Here is a 17,371-nt window from a genome sequence, read left to right as displayed (position 1 = left end):
ATTTGTGAGTTTAAAGTAAATCATTCTTTCCTTTTCTTTTCTTTTCTTTTTTGAGATGGAGTTTCGCTCTTGTTGCCCAGGCTGGAGTGCAATGGCGCAATCTCAGCTCACCGCAACCTCCGCCTCCTGGGTTCAGGCAATTCTCCTGCCTCAGCCTCCTGAGTAGCTGGGATTACAGGCACGAGCCACCATGCCCAGCTTATTTTTTGTATTTTTAGTAGAGACGGGGTTTCACCATGTTGACCAGGATGGTCTCGATCTCTTGACCTCGTGATCCACCCGCCTCGGCCTCCCAAAGTGCTGGGATTACAGGCTTGAGCCACCGCGCCCGGCCCCCAAATCATTATTTTCTAATGAATACTCAGGCTTTTCTTAGAACCCTGCCATCCGGGAAAATAAAAGCCTCACTCAGTAAAAATACCTCTAAATTTAACTGATAGGTCTAAATATCCTTCCGGAATTGAATCTAGATCTCAGATATTGCTATTTAAACACTTTCTTTCTGTTTTCCTTCTTTATTCACAGAAAAAAAAAAAGAAGAAGAAGAACAAATACAACCACCTCCTTCTTGTCTTCCTAGAAACGTAAGTTGAAGCTTTATTAGAAATCATTTGGTATACATCCCTTTTCCTTAAAATCCAGAAAGCACCACCAATATTTTGAATTTATTTTATTTTATTTTTGTTCTTGAGATGGAATCTCACTCTGTTACCTGGGCTGGAGTACAGTGGCACAATCTCGGCTCACTGCTACCTTCGCCTCCTGGGTTCAAGTGATTCTCCCACCTCAGCCTCCCAAGTAGTTGGGACTATAGGCACCTGCCACCACACCCAGCTAATTTTTTTATTTTTAGTAGGGGCAGGGTTTCACCATGTTGGCCAGGGCAGTCTTGAACTCCTGACCTCAAGTGATGTGCATGCCTGGGCTTCCCAAAGTGTTGGTACTACAGTTTTGAGCCACTGGGCCAGGTCATTTTGGATATACTGATACAAAGTCACCTTGCTTATTCATTCTCCTTATCACTGACCAAGAAGTAAGGATCAAGACATACTGGATGGAGCAAAGGGACAGGCTCCGTCTGTCCAACCATTTTGACTGTCATACCTCCTGTGAGTAGTAACAGCAATGCTTTCACTTGTAGTTACAGATGCCTGATAATTCCGGCACTGCAAATTTGATCTCATCTCTTGTCTAAGCTCCTTTAATGGAATTCTGTGGAGAAGTGATAACCTTCCCTGAATGTAAGAGTGGGATAAAGAATCTCAAACCACAAGACTCACTGACCATAAGCAAAATGGGAATGTGTTTTTGGAGCAGCAGAAGCTTTTTACTTAGGACTATTAAAGAATATGCTAAAGAAAGATAAGCAACTTGAGCAGTTACTAAATATACCAAGCAGGCATGGGGCTGAGATATGCGGGGTTATGTGCAGCTGAACAAACAAAATGACTATTTCTGTAGGGATCCTGCGTGTGTGGCACTTTGGGTTTGATGACGCACCTTACTATTTAAGGAATGCCAGAGAATTATCCTATCTGAAGTCTGGAATAGATTTTTCTCTTCAAGAGAAAATTTGTTTTTCAATGTTTGAATGGTCTTTAAGTAAAATGTATCTGTTATGAAAATATCTAATAATTTACCATGCCACCAAGATGGCACAGCTTAAGAGCCATGCTGAGATCAGAAGAAAATTGATATAATTGGTAGAGTACAACGAGCTTCATATTTTTTTCTTTTTGGCAATAAAATAGCTCCATTACCGTGTTAGTGAATTTCAGAAAATGGATGGTTATTGACCTGAGATTACTTGTGAAGCATAATGTAGATCATTCAGGTGAAAAAAATTGTTTTTTTTTTAAAGCCCAAAGTACTATATTTAGATCAATATTTAAACACATGACCCAAGTGTTTACTTTTATTAAAAGGAGTAAAATTGAAATGTTTGTTATTTAATGAATGATTGACAACCTTGCTTAAGGTATCTTAGCCACATATAGGATCATAAGCAAGATTCTTAAGGCATTTTAAAGAAAATTAGGCTCTTTGCTCCTCCGGTTTGACAGCCACAATTTCTTGTGCCATGTCAGCCATGTCCGTGAGACACCTGGAAGTACAGGTCAGAGTAAATGGATTTGGCCATATTAAGCACCTGGTGACCAAGCCTTCTTCTAACTTTGGGAAAGTAGATATTGTCGTCATCAGCGACCCTTCCATTGACCTCAACTACATGCTCTGCATATTCCAGTATGATCCCTTGGCATTGTCCAGGTTGAGAATGGGAAAGTTGTCATCAATGGAAATCCTATCACCATGTTACAGGAGCAAGATTCCATCAAATGGGATGATGCCAGTGCTGATTGTGTTGTAAAGCCCACTGGCATCTTCACTCCCACTCCATGGAGAAGGTTAGGGCTTACTGAGAGGAAGGAGTCAAAATGGTCATCATCTCTGCCCTCTCTACTGACGACCCCATGTTCATGATGGATGTGAACCATGAGAAGTTCAAAAACAGCCTCAAGAGCATCAGCAATGCCTCCTATACCACCAACTTCTTTGTCCTCCTGGCCAAGGTCATCCATGCCAACTTTGGCATCATGGAGGGACTCACGACCATAGTCCATGCTATCACTGCCACCTATAAGCCTGGGGAATGGTCCCTCTGGGAAACAGTGGTGTGACAGCTGTGGGGCTCTCCAGAATATCATCTGTTCATCTAGTGGTGCTGCATCTACCAAGCTGAACAGGAAGCTCACATTCTGTGTCCCCACAACCAACGTGCTGGTCATGGACCAGACCTGCCATCTGGAGAAAACTGCCAAATATGATGACATCAAGAAGGTGACATCATCAATGCAGACATTAGAGGGCCCCTTTAAGGGCATCTTGGTGTATACTGAGCACCAGGCTGTCTCCTCCAACTTTAACAGCGACACTCTTCCACTTTCCATGCTGGGGCAGCATTGCTCCCAACAACTACTTTGTCAAGCTCATATCCTGGTATGACAATGAATTTGGCTATTGTAACAGGTGATAGGCCTCAAAGGGGTAAGGTCCCCAGACCACCAGCCCCACCAACAAAGGCATGAGAGGGAAATGAGCCACCCTCAGCTGCTGGGGAGTCCCTGTCACACTCAGTCACCCACCAAAGTGAGACTCTTCCATCCTCACTGGTTCTATGGCAGACACCCTGAAGTGGGAGGGGCCTAAGGAGCCCCACCTTGTTGTGTACCATCAATAAAGTCTCCTGTAATAAAAAAAAGAAAATAAAAAAATTATACTGAAGGTAGTATGTAATAAAGAGTTCGGATGGTTTGTGTTCATGTGTGAATCAGTATCAAGCAATGGATTTATCATTTTGGAAATTAAACTCCCGTGTAAAAAATGTCTGAGTTATTTATGAGTTACTGGCACTTTCTTATAAAGCTTCTGTTGTTGCTTTTCTCAGAGAACTGGGAAGCCCCTTACAATTTTGGTTGTGATCTGTGGACAGCTCTCCATCCCAAAGACTGGAAAATCTCTTTTCTAACCATGGGAGAAAAACTGAAGCAGAAACAGCAAGAAACACAGGTACTTTGACAAAAGTATTTTCTCACCCCAGTGCTTTCTTACTGTCTGAAATTCTAGTAGTTATAATTCTTCAGGGGTCAGATGCTTGTTAAAATGTGATATGGTTTGGATTTGTGTTGCCACCCAAATCTTATCTTGAATTATAATCTGGATTGTAATACCTACATGTTGAAGGAGGTAGCTAGTGGGAGGCGATTGGATTATGGGGGCAATTTCCACCATGCTGTCCTCATTGATAGTGAGTGACTTCTCATGAGATCTGATGGTTATATAAGTGGCAGTTTGCCCTGTGTGTTTGCCCTGTGTGCTCTTTCCTGTGGCTATGTAGTAGATATCTTGCTTCCCTTTCTTCTTCAGCCATAAGTTTCCTGAGGCCTTCCCGGCCATGGAGAACTGTGAGTCAATTCAATCTCTTTTGTTTATAAATTACCCAGTCTCAGGTAGTATCTTTGTAGCAGTATGAGAACAGACTAATATACAGTGACTCAGAAAGAAAAACACATCCTTTGACTTTGGAGGGATATACACATTGGAGGAAAAACACATCCTTGACTTTAGGGTGAGATGATATAAATGGGGATCTCACAGTATCAGGATAGTTGACTTCAGTTGACCAAAGAGCCTAAGCTGAAAACAAAAATAGTACCTTACTTTTTAAAATAGCTAATGCTATAGAGGAAAGCAGTAGGTAACTTGGAGAAAACACAGAGAAAGTGAGAACAAAGTCAAAGTCTGGCGAAGCTCAAACTTCACATGGCAGATCATAATTACAACAAAATTGCTATTTTATACCCTGAAAATTTCAGTTCCAAATGAAAGCTTGCTGGGTAAGTATTTTTCAGTGACTGTTTTAAAGAAAAGCAAGCTTGCCTGTTTTGTGTTATATGCTTTATAAAAGGGTTAAAGAGCAACAGTTAAGTCATTGTTAATACTGTGGCATAGAAAATAATCTATTCATGTCCTTTGCCCATTTCTAAATTAGATTAATTTTACTAATATATTTTATTTAACCAAATATATCTAAATGCTTCATCATGTAATCAACATAAAATGTTAATGAAATTTTTACCTTTTTATTCATAATGTCTTCAAAATTCAGGGTGTATTTTACACTCAGAACGAATCTCTGTTTGAACTGGTCACATTTCAAGTGCTCAAAAGCACAGATGTAGCTGTCATATTGAACAGCACTCTGCAGATAGTTCTCATTTGTAGTTGGGAATTTGGCTTTGCAGAAGTCTGAGGTCTGTATGGTTTTCTTTTCTCCTTGTAGGTGATTAGCTTTCTGATACCTGAGTAATTATTTTTTCATTCTTAGAATTCAGTAACTTCACAAAGATATGTATCAGTGTAAAGAGTTCCAAACTTAATTTTCACGTTCATTCATTGTGCCAATTGAGTTCTCATTTCAGGACCATTATTTATTTTGTGATATATCTTTGTAATACTTTTCTTTCTCCACTGTTGAGTTATTTTTTCTTCTGGGATGCCAATTAACATTTGTTGGGCTCCCTATTTTTGTCCTCCATACCTAGTAGTTTCTCTATAATTCTTTAAGCACCTGATGTTTATTTTCATTACTGTAATTATCACAATCTTTTTCTAAATGTAAGTTACTTGATTTTGGTTTGTGCTCTTTTGATCTTACCTGTTTTTATCTGGTTGTTTTCAGCTTGCTTGGTTTTAATGACATTCTTTTGATTCTTATTTTGTGTACTAAGCATAGTGTTTTCCTGTTTCATACTACAGCATTCTTTATATTTAGTCTTTTTGCTCTCATTTTGTCAAATTCAGTTGGCTATTTAAACTCGTCCTATTACTCAAAGCTCTTTTGAAAATGTTCCTTCTTACTGAAGTTGAGTCATATGAAAGAATAAGCAACAAAAATATAAAAGAATTTTTTAAAAAGAAAACTAAAAGAAATGTTTCTTCTGTTTCCTGTTTGCTTTGGTTTTTTTCCTCTTAAGGGTAGTTTGTTTATTTGGTATCTAGCTAATGTTGGTCTTGTAAAATAAAGTGGGAAGTGTTTCCTCCTCTTCTAAGGAAGAGCTTATGTGGAATTTGAGCTGTTTCTCTTTTTAAATGTTTGGTAGAATTGACTGGTGAAATAATTTGTCCAGGAGATATCTTTTTTGGATGTTTTAAACTATCAATTCAATTTCTTTAATAGTTTTAGGACTAGCCAGGTTATCTGTTTCATGTTCGGTAAGCTTTGGTATTTATTGATTTTGGAGAAACCAGTCCATTTTATCTCAGTTTTCAAATATATGTGTATAGAGTTATTTGTAGCCTTTACATATTATCTATTTTTTCACATTCATGGGGTTTGTAGTGATATATTCTCTTTCATTCCTGATCTTGGTAAATCAAGTCAGTTCCAAATAACAGAAATTTTCATTTGATAGAATTCCAAGAAAATTAGATTTTATCTCAAAGTGAACAAAGTAAGACTTCTAGATCTTGAAATAGATGTATCTCAAATTAATATTTTCAAAATGAATTTCATCATCTGTGAATGAAATTAACAACGCCCCAACTGGTGCCTTAGTTTTGAAATTCTACCTTTTTTTTTTTTTTTCTGAGACAGAGTTTAGCTCTTTTTGCCCAGGCTGGAGTGCAATGACATGGTCTTGGCTCACTGCAACTTCTGCCTCCCAGATTCAAGCGATTCTCCTGCCTCAGCCTCCCAAGTAGCTGGGATTACAGGCATGTACCACCACATCTGGCTAATCTTGTATTTTTAGTAGAGATGGGGTTTTTCCATGTTGGCCAGGCTGGTTTCAAACTCTTGACTGCAGGTGATCTACCCGCCTCAGCCTCCAAAAGTGCTGGGATTACAGGTATGAGCCACTGCACCCAGCCAAAATTTTGCCTTTTTAATATCTCTAGGAGGCATTCCATTTTCTTTAGTCTATCTGCACTGCATTTGTTCAGATTCCCTTTACTTCTGTCCAGGATTATTTCAGAAGCCTCTAAATGATTTTTCTGCCTTTCGCTTTAGCTTCCTTATAAAGTATTCTCTATGTTGTAGCCAAGCCATAGGTTTTAAGTATGATTCTAGGAATATTATCTTTCCTTCACTCTCATGAAAGTCCTTTAGAGTTTGTCTTGTCTTTCAGGCTGCTAAAACAAAAATGCATAAACCGAGTGGCTTATAAACAACAAACATTTGTTTCACAAAGTTCTGGAGCCTCAAAAGTCCACAATAAGATGACGACACATTCAATGTCTGGTGAAGGTCCATTTCTGGTTCACAGAAGACACCTTGTAGCTGTGTCCTCACATAGTGGAAGGCTCAAGTTAGCTCTCTGAAGCCTCTTTTACAGGGGCAGTCATCCCATTAATGAAGTGTCTACCCTCATGACCTAATCACTCCACCAAAGGCCACACTTCCTAATACCATCATGTTGGGGGTTAGGATTTCACCATATGAGTTTTGGGGAACACAAAGAGAGCATAGCAGAGGTCCTCTGCAGTAGTTGAGACAGAGAATAAACTCCCAGGCACATTTGCTGTTTCTGTTCTGTTTGTTTGTAATCAGACCCTTGCCAGTGTTCATTTTCACATCTTGCCACTCTCCTGCTTTTGTAATCAAACCATACTGACCCATTGTGTTTATTTCACTAAGGCTTTATTCATCTCTGTGCCTTTGCACTAATTGTTCTTTATGCTCAGGGTACTCTCCCTTGTCACAGCTCCTCTCCTGGCCAAGACCTGCTTAAAAGATTCAAGAGTAAGCTCCTTTGGTGGCCTTCCTGACCTTCCTCATTTCAGTCTCCTGTGTACTCTCAAAATATCCTGTGTACACTGCTTGACACTTCTTATATTTTACTTGTCTAAGCCTCTTTCAGGCTGAGATCGTATCCTTTTCATGCTTGCATATACAATACTTATCTCGGTACATAGTAAGTACTCGATAATTATTGAATGAAGGTGAAATCTTCTGCATTAAGTATATGATATTGCAACTGGAAAAGTTAACAGTTGTAATGTGAGACTAATAATATCTTCAATTAATTTTGTTTGCTTGCATATTTTTATTTTGTCTTTATAGTAACTATGTGAATTAACAGGAACCCCCAATTTAAAAGAGAAACAAAATGAGGCTTGGGAGGGTTGGTAATTTGCCCAAAGTAACTCAGCTAATAAGTGCAGAACCTGCGGTCTGGTATGTGGTTGTCTGAATTTAAAGGTGTTTCTTCCCACTCTAACATCAAGCTCTGGATTGGAGAATAAAAAGTAAGAGAACCTCAAGACATTTTAAATGTGCTCATACCCCCAGTATTAGGTAAATTACCTTTCAGGTTATAAAGGTCTTCTGGATGTGTTATCAGAGACAGTGGATAACTGCAGAGATGAAAGAAGCCTGGCAATATGCAAATATTTTAAAAATGTATCTGAGAAATTCTTTTCTCAGGTTTTTTTTTTTTTTTTTTTATTTTTTATTTTTTTTATTAGATCATTGTTGAACATTCGGAATAGAAGATGGCAATTAATCAGAACTGACATACATTTCCTTCAAATAGGCCAGGTAAAGTAAACTCCGATTTTCTTTCTATTCTAAGTTTCTTAGAGTGCATGATCATAATAAAATAACAGACAAAGTGTTCACTTATTTGTTCTGGGAACCCCCCACCCCAGTAGTCAAAATTGGGCCAAAATCCACAAAATCCAACAAATTCAAATGAAAACTAACTTTAGCAAGGACGAGTGTCAAGACTAACTACAGCCGGGCGCGGTGGCTCACGCCTGTAATCCCAGCACTTTGGAAGGCCGAGGCAGGTGGATCACGAGGTCAAGAGATCGAGACCATCCTGGTCAACATGGTGAAACTCCGTCTCTACTAAAAATACAAAAATTAGCTGGGCATGGTGGTGCGTGCCTGTAGTCCCAGCTACTCAGGAGGCTGAGGCAGGAGAATTGCCTGAACCCAGGAGGTGGAGGTTGTGGTGAGCCGAGATTGCGCCATTGCACTCCAGCCTGTGTAACAAGAGCGAAACTCCGTCTCAAAAAATAAAAAAATAAAAAAAAAAAAAGACTAACTACAAAAAGAGTAATCAGATCTCAACTCTAAGTCCTCAAAGGCTCCATCTTCCATAACCCAAGCAGGTATCCTCCATCTTTATACAGCATCTACTGCATCCTATAATATACTTATCCTTTCATGCACCTTAAACATTTCCACAATATCCTAGCAGAGTCAAGAGGCATATTGCCTAGAAATGTGGGAGTTTTGGAAGGGATAAGGATTTCTTCATTTTCATGATCTTTCGAACAAGATATGGTGGTTTGTCCCACGATCTGGGTTTTGTGGTTTCTTTACAGACAGTTTCTGCTGTTGTTTTTGTGGTTGGTTCCTCTTTTGGCCTTCTTACCAGTTAGATATCTGCTCAGTTCTTCATTTTCTTATTTCCATAAGAATAACAATAAACAGCACAGATGAACCCCTGGCAACCTTTATTATTGTACTGTACCAGAATAAAGCCTATTTGAATAATCTTACGTACAAGATAAAAGCATGTAGGATGGCTACAACTGATGCTACAGATGACTTTTTAAGTAGTTGGACAATTGCACAAAAAGGGTATAAACCAAGGGAGGTTGACCTGAAAAGCAGTTTCTTTCATTCTTTGTTCTTGGACTTCTGTGAAAAATGTTATCGGAGACTTGAATATAAACATAAAAGCCAAAATTATCAAATTTAAAAATTTACGATGCAAAAGACTGCCAGCTCAGCCAAAAGAAATCTGGTTTTTTGTTTGTTTGTTTTTTTTCTGCTAAAGATGAAAAGTTCTAAGTAGTCTCACCACGTTGGACAAAAATGACATGAAATATATTAGTTACTATTGCCAGCTTTAAAAGAGCAATTCTACAATGAAAAGACACAAGATCTGGAAATTTTTGTGGCAGCAGCTTTTGCAAAAACAAAAATAAGATGTAAAAAAATCAATTAATTATGAATTTGCTGTGAGATGAAAATACCACATGGCCCCCAAAAGCTGAGACAGTCACCGCAGATATTGCTGCACTCTGAACTACATGTTTTATCCCGAAGGTTCAGCTCAATGTATTGTCTTTGGTAGTTTTTATTATTTGTTCAGTAACAACTATAACGATCAGGTCTTGGCAGGAATATTAAATTAAACTTTGTCTGTTGCATTTTAATGGTCAGTTGTTAACCTGGAGTGCACACAAATAATGATAGATCAGCAAGGAGAGTCTAAAAACCACCTACTATGAAGTCCAATGGAAGAATTAGGTGTGTACAGAAGGGAAGTTTAATAAGAGACAGGCTATTTTGTTACACACAGACTATTTTGTCTCATTCTGTCCCAAGGGAAGAATTCCAACTGATGTTCTAGGGAGGCAGGTTTAAAGTAGATATTAAGAAGAACTTTCTATAATTAATAAAAGACAATGATATGGACTTGTATTAGTTTGGTTTCACATGGCTATAAAGAGCTACCTGAGACTGGGTAGTTTATAAAGAAAGGAGTTTTAATTGACTTACAGTTCCACATAGCCGGGAGGTCCCAGGAAACTTATAATCATGGCAGAAGGTAAAGGAGAAGCAAGCACCTTCTTCTCAAGGCAGCAGGAGAGAGAGAGAACAGGGCGGAAGTGCCACACTTTTAAACCATCAGATCTCATGAGAACTCACTATCATGAGGAGAGCAGAGGGAAATCCGCCCCCATGACCCAACCACCTCCCACCAGGTTCCTTCTCTGACACATGGTGATTACAATTTGAGATGAGATTTGGGTGGGGACACAGAGCCAAACCTTATCAGGACTACTGCATGAACATCTATTAGGCACATTGTAGAGAAAATTTCTGTCTATATATTTGGTGTAGTAATTTAGCTTGGGTGGCCTTTCCAACTCAAAGATTCTATATTGGGTATTAAGAGTTAGTCTAATTTTTTAAAAATAATAAATATCTGGGCTATATATGCTTTTTCATTATTGACACCACCACCAAAATATCTTTTCAGGGATTAAGCCAAACAATGGGGTTTCTACTTCTTTCTTGCTATATTACAGTTCTGTTTTTTACAGTGTGTTACAGATCACTAGACAGTTTACATTACTAATATCCATTATTTTGTCAATAAGTAGCTATCTCTTTTGGTTTTTAAAATGTTTGAATATTTTTTGAATTTAAGAAGTGATTTTACAGTATTCTTGAGTATTCAGATCATTATGATTATTTGCAAAGCCAATCATATGTATCTGTTTCTGTGTATTTTACAATTTTCTTCCGTGTGTAAGTGAACACTGAAAATTAAGAAGTTTTTTTGGAAAATGCTAATTTTTATTCTCAGTGCCCAGAACATCTCAATAATGAAAAGTTAAGTATGTTGTCGTTAAACCAATTCCCTGCCCTCAGTGCAGCGCTTACTTCAGTTTGCTAACAGCACTAGACAGCAGTTTGCTATTCTGCGTATTTACCACCCCATCCCTGACTTATTTTACCCTGGAATCCCAGGGCTCTGCGTTTTCTGGTTATGCTTGGCCTCTCTGGCTTCTTCACAGCTGCTTCCCTCATTCTCATCTTAATTGTGGCCACACCCAAAGGAAGCATTTGTAATTCTCTTCTCCACAATTTTCTGCTTAGAGGTCTCTTCTGCTTCCATGCCTTAAATGGAGAAGCCCCAGTTCATCACTTGTGGCCCTGTAATGGATCTCCCAGCTCTGTGGGAAGGCTCTCCACTGAAGTTAAGAGGTCTAACGTCCACCTCATCATCTTTCTCCTCAAAACAAGACTTTGGGATCTTCTCTGTTTCTGCCAGTGATTCAACCTTTCTCTCAGTCACTAAAGCTCAGATACATGTAACTGCTCAATATCACCTTGCCTGCTGCCTAGTCAGAGCTGATTTATCAAGACGGGAATTTCAGCAGACAAAGAGTAATTCACACAGAGCTGGCTGTTTTGGAGAGAAGAGTTTTATTATTACTCAAATCAGTCTCCTTGAGCATTTGGGGATCAGAGGGTTTTTTTTGTTGTTGTTTGTTTTAATTGTACTTTAGGTTCTGGGGTACATGTGAGATCATGCAGGGTTGTTGCACAGGTACATACATGGCAGTGTGGTTTGCTGCTCCATTCCCCCGTCACCTATATCTGGCATTTCTTCCCTTGTTATCCCTCCCCAACCTCCCTACCCCCTGCTGTCCCTCCCCTAGTCCCCTACAACAGAACCCAGCGTGTAATGCTCCCCTGCCTATGTCCATGTGTTCTCATTGTTCAACATCCACCTATGAGTAAGAAGATGTGGTGTTTGATTTTCCGTTCTTGTGTCAGTTTGCTGAGAATGATGGTTTCCAGATTCATCCATGTCCCTACAAAGGAGACAAACTCATAGTTTTTTATGGCTGCATAGTATTCCATGGTGTATATGTGCCACATTTTCCTTGCCCAGTCTATCATCGATGGGCATTTGGGTTGGTTCCAGGTCTTTGCTATTGTAAACAGTGCCGCAATGAACATACGTGTGCATGTGTCTTTATAATAGAACAATTTATACTCCTTTGGAAATATACCCAGTAATGGGACTGCTGGGTAAAATGGAATTTCCATTTGGCCCGGGGATCAGAGTTTTTAAGGATAATTTGGTGGGTGGGGAAGGCTAGTGAGTTGAGTGTGCTGATTTGTTGGGTCAGAGATGAAATCATGGCAAGCTGAAGCTGTCCTCTTTTGCTGAGTCAATTCCTGGGTGGGGGCCACAAGATCAGATGAGCCAGTTTATCAGTCTGGGTGGTGCCAGCTGATCCATCAAAATATCTGCAAAATATCTCAAGCACTAATCTTAGGAGCAGTTTAGGGGTCAGAATATTGTAGCCTCCAGCAGCATAATTCCTAAAACGTAATTTCTAATCTATGGCTAATTTTTTGGTCCTTCAAAGGCAGTCTAGTCCCCAGGCAAGAAGGAGGTTTGTTTTGGGAAAAGGTCTCAAACTATAAACAATAAACTAAGTTCCTCCCAAAGTTAGTTCAGCCTGTGCCCAGGAAGGAACAAGGACAGCTTGGAGGTTAGAAGCAAGATGAAGCTGGTTAGGTCAGGTCTCTTTCACTGTTTCAGTTATAATTTTGCAAAGGCAGTTTCAGTATCACAGTCCCTCTCCTCCCTGCTTGGGGAGGCAGTGTCCCATAACTGTTAAGAGCACACCCTCTCACTAAGTCGTCAAGGTTCAAATCCTAGCCCTTCCCTTCACCGGTTGCCCAACTGGAACAAGTTGTTTAGCCTCTTTAGGCCGCATTTTTTGTAACTGTAAAACGAAGATTGTAACAAACTGTAAATGTCGATGAGGTCCACAGAGTTGGATCGAGTGTTATGAATCTGACAGCCCAAACCTCCAGGCTGGTTGTGCCATTATTTCAGTTATTCTGACCTGGATCTGATACCATGTGGATTAAAAGAAGCAATAAAAGTGAGAAACAGATTATTAAGCAAGTGACGCCTAACAAAAGTTATTAAGCAACTCCCTAGGGGTGGATTTTTTAATATGCACTTAAATGTAGAGAAGTTAATATACTGTATTAGTTCACTAGGGCTGCCATAATAAAGTGCCAGAAGGATGCTAGGTTACTCAGACCACAAAAATTTGTTTTCTCACAGTTCTGGAGGCTATGAATTTAAGATCAAGCTGTCAGCAGGTTGACTTCTGAGGCCCCTCTCCCTGGCTTATAGGTCTGTGACTTCACATTGTCCTTCCTCTGTGTGTGTCCTAATCTTATAAGGACACCAGTCAGATTACATTAGGACCCATGCCAATGACCTCATTTTACCTTAATGGCCTCTTTAAAGGTTTTATGTCTGTTAAAGCAAACTAAATACAGGACTCCCTACTTCTATATTTGAGTCCTTGTGGATGAACCTTAACCTAGCTTAATAGGCAGACAAAATGGCAAACCTAACTTAGCAGTATGCACCTGTAGCAATAGCTAAGTCTTGGCCAATCCCAGAGGCCATACTTCAGCCGTTCATACACTGCTGAGTCCTCAAACTGCGTTCAGATGAAGCAAACACTAAGTTGTAACCAAGACAGCTGTTCTGCACCTCGCTTCCGATTTCTGTATATCATTTCTCTTTTCTTTGTCTGTACATCTTCTTCCACCACATGGCTGCACTGGAGTCATTGTGAATCTGCTGTGATTCTGGGAGCTGCCTGATTTGCCAACCATTCATTGTTCAATTAAACTCCTTTAAATTTAATTCAGCTGAAGATTTTTTAAAATATCATGTCCCAAAACAGGAACGTTCTGAGGTACTAAAGGTTGAGAGTTCAACATATACATTTGGGGGAGGTTGCAGAAAGACAGTTTGGCCCATAGCCTATACCTACCTGAGGTCTTAACTGGTAAACAAACAAAAAAACCCAACCTAGTTATAGTTTTGAATTTGTCTTCTGTGTTATTTCCCATGAGGTAATCTAAAACAACCTGGGGAATTCAGGTGCTTTTCAAAGCAGTACCTGTGTGATGTTTCATCATTACCTCTCAGGTGGAGGGAAATGAAACTCAGACGTGCCTATTTGGCTTCTCGAATACTATCTTTGCTTATCCTTTTTGGGGAGGGTGATTTTGAAACTACAGCTAGAAAAGACTTTTGGATTATCTGTGAGCTGTGCTCTCTCTCTGGGACTCCTATTATGCTTCGTGACTGTGAAAATAAGTGATTTAAAATCTAAGCTGTTGGAACTCTAAATTATTTTGAGCCACAAGGAAATGTGAATTATGGGGCCTGAGTCACAGGACAGGCAGCTGTGAACTTTTTGTAACTGTTTTGTTTGTCTGAATTGTCTTTTCCCTTATCTACATTATTTTGTAAAATGTTATAAATGGTTGTAGGACAATGCGACTGCAGCTCAGACCCCTAGGGGGAGCATGCAGACAGGCAGGTACAGAGGCCAGCACAAGGGCTTTTGGGCTCCCACCCACCGCACAGAGTCTAGGGGTGGATATCTGTGACTCCTAAAGCCTACAGGGTTACGCATTACAAAGCTCTTTCAGATTTGTTGTCTGCAGACCACTTGTGTGTTAATCGGCTCAATGGATCCTCTGCCTTATCATAAGGGCAGGGGGCCAGTGTGAGGGCCTTCTGAATCCCGAGCTCTTGTCCAGTGTCCTGAAAGAATCAGATCACACATGGGCTCGACGGATAAGTGCAAGGTTGTATTGAGTGGTGGAGGTGGCTCTCAGTGAGATGGATGGGGAGCCAGAAGGGCGGATGGAGTGGGAAGGTGGTCTTTTCCTGAAGTAGGGCATTCAGCAGCCCAACTCTTCTCCAGCCGCCCCCTTATCCAGTCACTCCCCTAGGAGTCCAGACATCCTTACTTTTCTCTCTTACTCTGCTGCATTGTTCCACCATCGCTGGTCTGCTGGTCCACCGGTCCACTGGTCTGCTGGTCTTGACATTCAGCTGCTTGTGTGTATGCCTGATAGGGTCTTAGGATTATATGGGGACAGGATGGTGGGTGTGTATGGCAGGCCAAAAGGCAACTTTTTGGCCAGGAAAACAGAAATGCCTGTCCTCATTTAAGGCGGTGGGTCTTTAGTCTTGAGAGTTGGGCCTTTGCTGGGGAACCGTCTATCCAATATTTCCCTGTCTCCTGTCCATATCAGTGAAGAATACCAAGGAGACCCCCTCCCTCTTACTGTTGACTTTCATTATAGATTAACCTCTTTCTTCTCACACAAAAACTTTACGGCCATCTCAATGCCTCAGGATGGAATGTTAAGCTCACTCTTTTAAAATGAAAAGGAAATGAAAATGAGCAATAAAGAAAGGAAAACAAACTGCATGGAAAAGAAAGCAAACTGTAACTGATTAATTTGTTGTAATTCATAAACCAGCTATATATTGAAAATGTTGTAATCTTGTTAAATTTCTCAGCTTTTTCCAATATCAGAGATAATTTAGCTTTTAACTTCAAGCATTATACCCATTTCTCTGGGATGGAGCAACCAGAAATGGCCATTCCCAGATTTTGCTTGAATAAATTATCTAAAATTGGAATCTGACCCCCACCCCCCCTTTTTTTTTTTTTGAGACGGAGTTTCGCTCTTGTTACCCAGGCTACAGTGCAATGGCGCGATCTCGGCTCACCGCAACCTCTGCCTCCTGGGTTCAGACAATTCTCCTGCCTCAGCCTCCTGAGTAGTTGGGATTACAGGCACGTGCCACCATGCCCAGCTGATTTTTTTTGTATTTTTAGTAGAGATGGGGTTTCACCATGTTGACCAGGATGGTTTCCATCTCTTGATCTCGTGATCCACCCGCCTCAGCCTCCCAAAGTGCTGGGATTACAGGCTTGAGCCACTGTGCCCGGCTGGAATCTGACCATTTTGATTATCTCAGGTTGACAGGATCAGGAGTTAGCTATAAAGTCACTGCTCTGGCAAAGACTCAATTTCTGTCCTAATATGAATCTCAACACCAATGTTGCCCTGATACATAATGCATTATTGTGGAAGGTTTAAAATCTATCTACTTAGTATTTTTCCTTTTGTAGAAGTGGGTTTTAACTACTTCAAGTATCAGGTTTATGGTCTGGGTTGATGGCTCCAGGGATGTGAGGAGGGTGGTGTCACAAGGAATTTTCCTCTAAAATGAGTGTGAGCTCAACTCCTCTCTTCTCTCTGCTTTGCCTTACTTTGCTGAGAAAGAACCCAAGTTATGTGGAATGGTACTTCCTATCTAGCTTCTCATTCTCTCTTAATTTTCAAACTTGTTTTCATCCCTATTAATAGCCAGGTCATAGAATCATTTTCAGAAGCATTTCAGGTGCTTCAGGATTTCTGAAACCCTTTAGCTCATGCAGTTTGAGTGCGTCACAGGTTAGTAAACCCTTAAAGATATGGTTATTGTGTGGTTTATGCCAGGAGAAGCTGGCCATAGTTTACCTCCAGTAGCAATAGCGGGGACCCTGGGGGCAGTCAAGAGAAGTGAATGACTCCGACAAATACTGGAGAAGCATTTCCTCTTGAGAAGTTCACGATTTTGTGACACCCAAATGCAACCAAATGAAAGGAGAAAGAACATCTCCCATTGGGGTTTGACAATATTTGTAGAATTAAGTGAAGTTGTGTTTTTGATGGTTGAAAATGTCTGTTTTTGATTTCATGTATTCTATTTTGCTGAATAGGCACTTAGGATCTGATTTGGGAGGAAATGAAAGTATGACCACGGGCAAGGGTCAGAGAGAGCTACAGGCATTGGCATTTTCTGTCTATTTCTAAGATCTTTATGTCAATCCAGTGTTTGGAAACAACTTTTGGTCTACCTGCAGGCATTTTAAATGAGTTCTTTACCTTGTTTCTCACAGGAAAACTTAATTTAGCTGCATCCACCCAGGCAAGTTGTTTTCACTATTCGTCAGTGTTTTTCTTAATCACTTCCCTCATCTTCCTTCCTCTCTGAGCCGCTCCTTTTCAACTCCTCCAGTTCCCCACCCCCAGCCCCTGATGGAGTGTGACGTATTATACTTACGCTTTATGGAATTCTCATTAGGGAGGATCCTGTCCACTGACAATAATGGTTGACTTGCAGAATTCTCAAATATGAAGTTTCAATGATTTGTACCTCACATGATTGATTTTCTTTCCTCCCACATGTAGGTAACATCCACACAACAGTATCTCATGCCCCTATTCTTTGTGAAAACATTACATAGAAAAGTCAATGTCTTGGGTGGATCAATTGTCAATAACAACAGTGTTTCAGATTCATAAGCCCTTCCTGTTGTAGTCACACCTTCTCTCTGACTCTAGAAGCTCCTACAATGTCCTCTTACTTATTTCAGA

General features: G+C 40.1%; 1 protein-coding gene across 2 annotated transcripts in view; it reads left to right on the top strand.

The window, feature by feature from the left end:
• Positions 1-484: 484 nt before the first annotated feature.
• The window catches only part of BACH1 (BTB domain and CNC homolog 1), a 124,407-nt gene continuing 107,520 nt past the window's right edge, over positions 485-17,371 (top strand). The window contains exons 1-3 of one of the 2 annotated variants that reach the window (XM_074389383.1): positions 485-584; positions 3,446-3,567; positions 8,026-8,098. The gene's annotated coding sequence lies outside the window, so the exon portion shown is untranslated. The remainder of the gene's footprint in view (positions 585-3,445; positions 3,568-8,025; positions 8,099-17,371) is intronic. The other variant, XM_074389384.1, reaches the window with a different exon arrangement.

This window comes from Saimiri boliviensis, chromosome 18, assembly GCF_048565385.1.
Source record: "Saimiri boliviensis isolate mSaiBol1 chromosome 18, mSaiBol1.pri, whole genome shotgun sequence".
Taxonomy (NCBI): Eukaryota; Metazoa; Chordata; class Mammalia; order Primates; family Cebidae; genus Saimiri; species Saimiri boliviensis.
The sequence above is the reverse complement of the archived record's forward strand: the minus strand, read 5'-3'. Positions and strand labels throughout refer to the sequence as shown.